The sequence below is a fragment of the Arachis ipaensis genome, chromosome B07 (assembly GCF_000816755.2).
Source record: "Arachis ipaensis cultivar K30076 chromosome B07, Araip1.1, whole genome shotgun sequence".
NCBI lineage: Eukaryota > Viridiplantae > Streptophyta > Magnoliopsida > Fabales > Fabaceae > Arachis > Arachis ipaensis.
The window spans coordinates 12,043,977-12,052,899 of record NC_029791.2 but is presented as its reverse complement, the minus strand read 5'-3'; the positions used below and the strand labels follow the sequence as shown (position 1 = coordinate 12,052,899).

Sequence of the window (8,923 nt, the reverse complement as noted above, 5' to 3'; positions counted from 1 at the left end):
TCCTATCCAATCCGATCATACTGCGGATCAGATCTTATCCGCAATTTTCGGATCGGATGCAAATAATTACCGCAAATTTGCGGATACGATCCGATCCATAAACACCCCTAAAACTTTCATTCATTCTTGAAAATTGCATTCCATTCTCAACAGCTTCCTCCATTTTCGTATCCCACACTTCTATTCTACCGTAAATTCTGCTCAAATATTTTTAAATTGTTTTTAAAATGAAAAAAGATAACCACAAAATTTTTTATACCCTCTTCATGCTTTTTGTCAAATTTTCAATCATTTATTATCATTATGATAAACTACTGAAGTAAAGAATTGGACAGCGACTAGTGATAATTAAATTAAATAAACAATGTAAGGCTAGGGACAACTGTTATTATGCTAATTAATGGGCTCTATTTAAACTGAAGAGAACTTAAAATCCCAAATAAAACCGAAAGAGATTGATAATTCAGGTCTAACATCAACATTGTCTCTTAATACTAAGAATTTAGTGAAGTCATTTTGATTTTATTAGGTTCCAATGCTTCATTAGAGATCACAGTTTTGGTTATTAGCTAAGAAACAATATTTTTTATTCATCACACAGACATTGTGTACCTAATAAAGATTGATTGTACGTAGATATTATCTCAAGACATAATAATATCTGTTGTATATGATGTGGTCTACATGATTTTACTTTGTGATTGCAAAGATTACTTGAATTGGAGACATACTATAAGCAAATGTGCACAAAAAATCCTCCGGCTTGGGGGAAAGAAAAGGAAAAAAGAAAAGAAAACATGTGACAGGTGTCCCCCATGAAATCGCAAGGAAAAAGGTTATAATTAGAAAATTAGATTAATTAATTTAATATGATTATTGAGGGTGACAACTTGACCACCTATTGAGGATTATGTTTGTTTGTGATTGAAAATAATGACGGCAGAAAATTGAGTTTATTTTGGGAAAGAAAAAAGTTTATATTGGGAATAAAATGATGAGAAACGTGGCAACGTGGTGTGTGCGGAGAAGGAAGAAGGTGGAGGTGGGAGTAAGAAGTGGCCACGCGTCGCACGATAACACTACGGTGGAGACTCAGATATGGTGTACATGCACCAATGCAATTTGACATGCAATCCTACACGCGTCTCAATCTCCATTCTCAACCGACTGGAAATTTAAATAAAAATTCTAATATGCAGTTATTTCACCTAAAATTATTAGTCGAGAATTATTAAAAAATAATTTAATTAAATATATTAAATTATTTAATGATTCTCAACTAATAATTTTATATAAAGGCAGGTTTTTATTATTTTAATATTATATTATAAAATTATTTTTTTTTTAAATTTAAGTTAGTATAAATGAAGACACATAAAATCACTTATGGTTTGGGTATTCGAAATAAGCTTAGCCACATGAACTATTTTAAATATGTATGTGACCAAGATTTTAATGATGATCCTATAACAAATATTGCACAAATTTATAGGTCTGAAATGAATTTTTTTTTTTTTTAAGAATATCAACTTTGGCAATAAAGGAGATAAGAATATGATTAACCGAACTGATATTTATGGGGTTTCAGAAAATATACTTCGTCCGAATACAAATGGAGGGTCAAAGAAAATAGAAAATAAGAGGAAAAAATATGAAAAGAAAATAAATTTGAAAAAATATTGTTTTATTTGAATATAAAAAAAATAAAAAAAAGATAACGTAATTTTATTCTATTATGATTTTCTCTCTTCTCACTTTTTTTTATTAAAAAAAATCTTTCTATTTTTCTTTTCATTCATTTTCTCTTTATCCAAATAACATATAAAAGATCCACTTTTTCTTCTACTTTTTTTTCTTTCCTTTCGTTTATCTAAACAAAGTGTAAGAATGTTAAAAAAAATTTAAAGGAGGCCGTTATCATTGGAGGCTTTCTAGCTAGCCATATAAAAAAAAAAACATATTTTATCTCTTCATCTGTCACTGACTTAGAAAGAGAAATATCAGCCTCATCATCAGTCTTAGAAAGTAATTTAAAACTGCGAAACTATCTTTAGCAACGTTAGTTGAACAAAGAGAAAATAGATTTTTTAGAATTTCAAAGACCTCGTTCTTAGGGGGTGTTTGGTTTTCTGTTTGATTCGGTTTAAAAAAAATCATTCGAACTAATTATACATAAGAGCTCAACACAACAAGATGGAACATTAAACAGAAGATAGAAACAAAAATAAAAGAGTAAAATAACAACTCCAATTCTTTCATCATCTCCGGCATTGTCATCAACGACAGAAGAAAATAAGACAACTCCATACCCTATAGCGTTCAAAAGAGTCAGCAATGACCACCGCGGCAACTGTAGCTTTTTTGTGAAACTCCGATAATTTTTCCCACCCAAATACACCAAAAGTGAAAAATAACTCAATCAACCATTTTTTCAGTGATCGTTGATCAAAGGCAATCCAATCAATTTTCGAAATGCTCTTTTATTGGTCCTTGTATTGTCCAAAGGCATCTAGCATCAACTATCCAATTACACCATACCTGCCATAAAAACTCACACGCAACAAACAAGTGGTATATACTTTCAACATCTTTTATTACACACCACACATACAATATCATTTTGCTCAGTTATACCCAATCTACTCAATCTATCCTTAGTATTAGCTCTATTAGTTAAGGCAAACTAAGTAAATAATTAAACTCCTAGCGCAACCAATCCTCTCCATATGTCTTCAGTGAAACTAAAATTTGACATGTCCTACAGTACTATATCTTTTTGTAACACTTGCACAAAGAAGATAGTGGTAGAGTATAGTTTTTCAAATTTTCATACCACAATGACATCTATATCTCTTAATAGCTTTGTCAATTGCAAGACACCATGTAGTTCATTTAATAGTTTCAGTTTCTTTAGTATAGTAGTTTTCTTCTCCAACTGAAGTTCCAAACCCACTCTATCCCATTCCCAAAATCCACATTCCCTTATGACAAATCTTTTTTAGTTTGAAACAAAAAAAAGCCTTGAAAATGTGCTTTTCAAAACTACCACATTGTAGCCTTAAACCTCCCAAGTTCCATTGACAACCCACTAATCATTTTCTCCCTCACCTCCTTTTACACATGTCCACCTTTTTCTTTTGTATCAGTTTTCCATCCTAAAAATATTTTCATCACACATTAGCAAAATCCCCCATGTTCTTTAGACTCCACAAATTTCTATCCCACTCCTTCGTTTTTCCAAATTCTTTTTACATCAAATTTTGTCACAACCTACTTCTTTATCTCTATTAATTCTAGCATATCAGAGATTTTTTTTTTTTTTTGAAAAATTTTCACCAAACTTAATACTAACACCTCCTAATCCTCTAATATTACAAGAACTAAAAATCATTTGAGTTCTTATTACACATCTTTTTGCAATTCTTTGGTCTGCTCCTTCTTGCCTTCTCCTTTTACTTTGCCAATCTTCTTTTAATCGTTAAAGCTTCATTCTGCTCTTGCAAGATAGCCATAATGTCATCATCATTGTTATACTGAATGGCCCCTGACTCTGTGGCTAACTTCCATACTTCCCTGTTCTCATCCATGTATTCCTCTCATCTCTTTCGTTCTTTCTCGTTCTTCATAACATTGCTTGCATCCATACCAGAGTTTTTTTATTCTCCATCAGTATATTGTTCTTCTTTTTCATTTGAACATGCATAATCCAGAGCCGTTGCTCTATCCCTCAAGTTTGACTCAATGTGACCCTTATCAACTTGTGCTTCCTTACAACCGCTGCACTCCTGATAATCTTCCCTTTGGTTCTGTATTTTGCTACTTCCTTCTCAAACTATCCACGACCTCTTAGATGTTCTAGCATTTATCTCCATTGATAGCATCATGACTTGTTTCCCCTTTCTCAATCTCGATCTCGCTGCGTCTACGGCAAAAGAGACGTCCCCTTCACTTCTTATCATGATCTAGGTCCCTGAACCATTTCTGTTTCCATCCTCTTCCACCGTATCGCGACCTGAACATTTGCCGGTTGCGCCGTTGAATTTGACAGATGAAGGGATGCATTGTTATCACCTGTCCATGCGTCACTAACTTGATCCATTCCTTGAGTGCACTCCAAGACCAGCCCATGCTTCATTCCTTGAGACTTGTCCAAAACCAGTCTATAGTCCCTTTCTTCATTTGGGCTTATGATTTGTTGGCCCAAAATGCATGTTGAGATCTTCCTCATATGATTTGGTGTAATGGGCCTCACACTTTCACATATTATCTCATTATTATTAGTGTTACTCTTTAAATTTGATCTTTCACTATTATACTCATAGCTACAAGAGATTGTTCGGTCAGAATCCTCACTAGCCCCATCAAATCTCTTAGAATCCCCATCAAACTTCTTTAAAATTTGCAGACTATTCGTTTTAAAGGTATACGCATCTTCTGCACTCCTCACACTGTCAAAGATTAACATAGCCTTATAGGCCTCCAATTCTCGGACTTGTTCTACCTGAGGCCAATTCCTTTGCACCTTTGCCTTTAGTAATCCCAGGTCAATAGCTACTCTTGTACCTCCAACTAAGCTCCTCTGTAGCCAACTCATATTCTCCTTAGCTATGGTGACTTCTATCTTTTTTGTCCACCCATTACTATGAGGGTCCTCTGGTTTTTGTACTCTTTTAAGTGTTGTCTGTCAATACTACTTCTGAATTAGAGATAATAATTTGAGGTGCCTCTCCAACGTTAGGATTTCTTTTGACAATGACTTTATCGTTCGCTGGACTACGTTTCACTTCTATACCCCTTCTATATTTAGATTCCCTTACAAAAATTTTATTTCCTCTCAATCTCATATGATTCATCTCTGCTATTGCCTTCAAAGCCCCTCCCTTTGTCATGCATCGTATGAATGTAAATAAGTAAATCTGACCACTCTTCTGCTTTTGTGATAGATATATATCGTTTATTCGTTCCGTCCATTTGAACAAATTGAATAGCTCTCTCTTTGAGATATCTTCCGGAAGGTTGTCCATAAAAATTGAGAATGACTCTCTTTTCAAACGCTAATACTCATCTAGATTCCAAAACCTAGAATCCGTATTGTGTCTGTTTATTCCCATTCCCACCCAATTCAACTCCCACGGATTTACTTTCCAACTAAATTGATACTCCTCATGAAGGCCTTGTTTTCCTTGTTTTTTGCTGCTGTCACTTGTTTGAGCTGGTACTACCTCCAGCTTTGCATTGTTTTTCTTCTAAGAATGATGATTCAATTTCTATTCTTCAAATTTTTTTTCTTTTTATTTTCTGTTGTATTTTACTTATGTATGCTGGGTTGATTCTAATTTTTTTGCTTTCTGGGTCTTAATTTTGAGATCCTGATTAGATCTTAATTTTTTTCTAAATTCTTGAGGATTTTCTTGCCTTTTTCCATTGCCAACAACTTTCTTTCGGGTTTGATTCTCCTATATTAAAGCCTCTTGATCAATTTCTGCTAGCAAATTAAATCTAGATATCAGATTTTTTTATGTTCCTTCCTTTTTTGTTGTTTGATTATGATTCTTTTCTTTTATTGAGTTTCTCTTGACAATCATCCAAACTCCAAAAAGAGATTCATCATGATTTCTCATTAAAGCTTCTTGATTTTAGGGAAAATTAATGATTTGTATATTATTGATTGTTCTACGTTTTTTGCTGGAAATGATTTCTTTCCCATTTTCACCTCCCCCGAAGTACTACGGGATTGTTCCTAGATGTTTCTTTCGCCAGAAAATTTCTCTGGTTGGTTGATTGTACTAGCAATATCCTTGTAATTATTTCCATCATTCGATCTCTTTTCTTCAACACAATTGTCCATACTTAAAATAGATTATGTATTATTCCTCGTATACTAAGGTTGATTTCCACATAAATCCGGACAAACTTGCCTCTTGATTGTATAATAAATATATGTTTATCAATTTTTAGCATGGTTTCATGGATTTTTCTCACTTTCCAAAGAAAGTAAGTGTTACAAAGCTCTATTGGGAGGTTGGGAATCCTAATCCATATCACCACCTTCTTGATCTTCGAATTTTGAGGGAGGAAGTGAGGTCTCTTGAACGTTAAACAAGAAAATAGTGATCTGGGATCATCTAGGGGCCTTTGAACAAAGCATAGGAATAGTCATCAATGTTACTAAATCTAATCAAGGAGAAGTTTTCCTCTAAATCTTCACACGAATAACATCCTTTTTAACCTATCGCTTAAGAACCTACCTCTCCATAACATAAAAGAGAGATTGATTTTCTTACCAAGGGTTTAATGATGAGGGAGAATTGAATACTTGGCTTAGGATTGAAGGTAGTCTGAGAAGCTAAAACAGTCAAGTCACAGTCTTGATCCAAGATGTAATCTCCCGCTGCCATCTGAACAATATCTTGAGGATTTAAATTATCTCCAAAATCGTTTGCCATAACTTTGTCCTTATATGAAATTTTTGGAGGAGACTCCACTTTAGGAACCATGTCACTTTCAATGTTAAAACCCGTCTCCATACCAATAAGATTAGTTTCATTAGGCATGGCTTTGTCCCTTATGTTATGGGTAGTTTAAGGTTTGTCTTTTATACCAGTATCCATTTGTGCGTTCGATGAACCATCTTCATTTATCTTCACTTTTTTTGCACTTCTAACCATAAAATCTTCTTTCATTAAGCGTTTTTCAAACTTGTTCAAGGATAAAAAAGAGAGCGTATTTTCAAATTGAATATTTTTTATTTAACATAATAACATTGTTTAATTCATATATTGATTCCATTCATATGGCAATATTTTGTTATTGCATTTTTTAGTGAATAATATTTGTATAATTTCTGAAGTACATTTAGAATATTTAATATCCACTAATTTTAAAATTTTTTAGGTACTTATAAATATTATAAAAAAATATTTTATATATTAATACACTTAGACTATGTATAACACGTGTTATATAATAGCATAAATTTTCTTTTTGCAAACCCTAAGTAAAAAAAACTAAGTTTTATAATAAAGAAAAAGAGGTCTCTTTTGCGACTAAAGAATTTTAATATGGAATTTAGAGGTGAGCTTTACCTGAAAATGAAAGTTTTTGGTGTATATACAAGTGGGTGAACGCTGCAGAGATGCAGGTACAACATGCAGGTAACGTGCTGACTCAGCACGCAAATAACGTGTTAGACACGTGTCACAATCAGACGCAACATGCAGGTGACGTGTTGCCACGTGGCATTCATCCCTTCAAAATGCAGGTGACGTGTTTCACACGTGGCAACAAGGCAAGCAACACGCACTCTGCGTGTTGCACACGTAGCATACGCTGGTTGGATGGCGTTGCAACACGTAGTCTGCGAGGTGAGTCTTCTGTCTATAAAAATCAAAGTTCGTAAACATTTTGCTCCATTGTGAGAGAGGTGTTTTCCTCCAGGGTCGGTACGATGGAGGGCACTGCAAATATAGTGGCTTACCACAACGGTGAGGTCGGACGAAATACGTATTGGGGTATGAGCTTTGCGTGTGAGAATATATTTACATTTGTGGTTCCATGCACTATAATGTTCGTGGAACTACAATAAGGGCTCTGTCAAAGCATAGAGGCGGATATTTTAAAAAGGGTGACCAACATTCTCTGTAGGAGTCTGGTTGTCATATTTGGCGGCCTAATACATTTTGAGATTATGCCAATCATCGACGAAAGTAGTATTCAGTGGATGTTTTATATTCACTAGCAAACTCAGGTGCAACACCCGAGGATTGAGTTATACGTTAAGTTTGAGGATATTGATACAGATGAGGTTCAACATGACGTAGATGTGCCACATTACAGAGCTTAGGCGTACTTGGGAATGAACGATGATAGCGATGAGGAGTTTGAAACTACGTACGAAGCCGGAGATGAGGACCAGGACAGTGGTGGGGGAGGTGAGGCAATGGCAGAAACTTTAGTGGTACCAGCCATAGTTAGTCAACCGATGGACGTTCCACCTTTTATGCGTAGCTTGGATCTTGACGTCATGCATGCACCGAAGTTTTTCGAATATGAAAAACATAGGTACGTGAGCAGTGGGTAGTATGTTTACTTGATTTTGTTTTAGTGGATCGATGAGTGACAAATTTGTTTTCTTATAGCTGTTGCTGATCTTGAGGATGGAGATTTTAGAATTGAAATGGAATACGGTTCAAGAAAATCAGTCATTGCGGCAATTCAGAGTTACACTATCTCCAGAGGAATCGATTATGTTGTTTATGAATCCGAGCCATAGACGTTCTATGCAAAGTGAAAGACTTATGGATGTGGGTGCGACTGGCTTATCCGAGCCAGCTTGCTACAGAAGAAAGCCTGTTAGGAGATTCGGAGATACAACAGGAGGCACACGTGTTCCATAAAAACAATCTCACAAGGTCACTCCAAGTTAGACTCGGACACGATTGTTGAGGCTATGAAGCCATTGGTTGAATCCGACCCATCCATAAAGGTCAAATCTATAATTGTGGAAGTACACGCAAGATTCAACTACACTATTAGTTGCCGGAAGGCTTGGCTGGCAAAGCAGAAGTCAATAGCCAAGGTTTTCGGTGGATGGGAAGAATCATACCAAGCTTTGCCGTTGTGGTTCCTGGCAATGGTTCAGAAGATGCCTGGTTCACAAGTCCAAATAGAAACACGACCCCTGTATAACGGGAGTCAAGAGGTGGACGGTGTTAGGATACTTCATCGGGTATTCAGAGTTTCAATCGATGCATAAGAGCTTCCAAATATTGCAAGTCGTTGGTTCAGGTTGACAGAATCCCTTTTGGTTGCAGTTGCGCAAGATGGGAATAAAAATATTATACTGATTGCTTTTGCCATTGTAGAGGGTGAGACTATTGATGTGTGGCACTTTTTTCTCAATAATTTACAAACACATGTTGTA

General features: G+C 35.2%; 1 long non-coding RNA gene across 1 annotated transcript in view; it reads left to right on the top strand.

Annotated features, from left to right (window-relative positions):
* The window catches only part of LOC110264859, a 26,361-nt gene extending 26,006 nt beyond the window's left edge, over positions 1-355 (top strand). The window contains exon 3 of the long non-coding RNA XR_002351142.1: positions 343-355. This is a non-coding gene — a long non-coding RNA (uncharacterized LOC110264859). The remainder of the gene's footprint in view (positions 1-342) is intronic.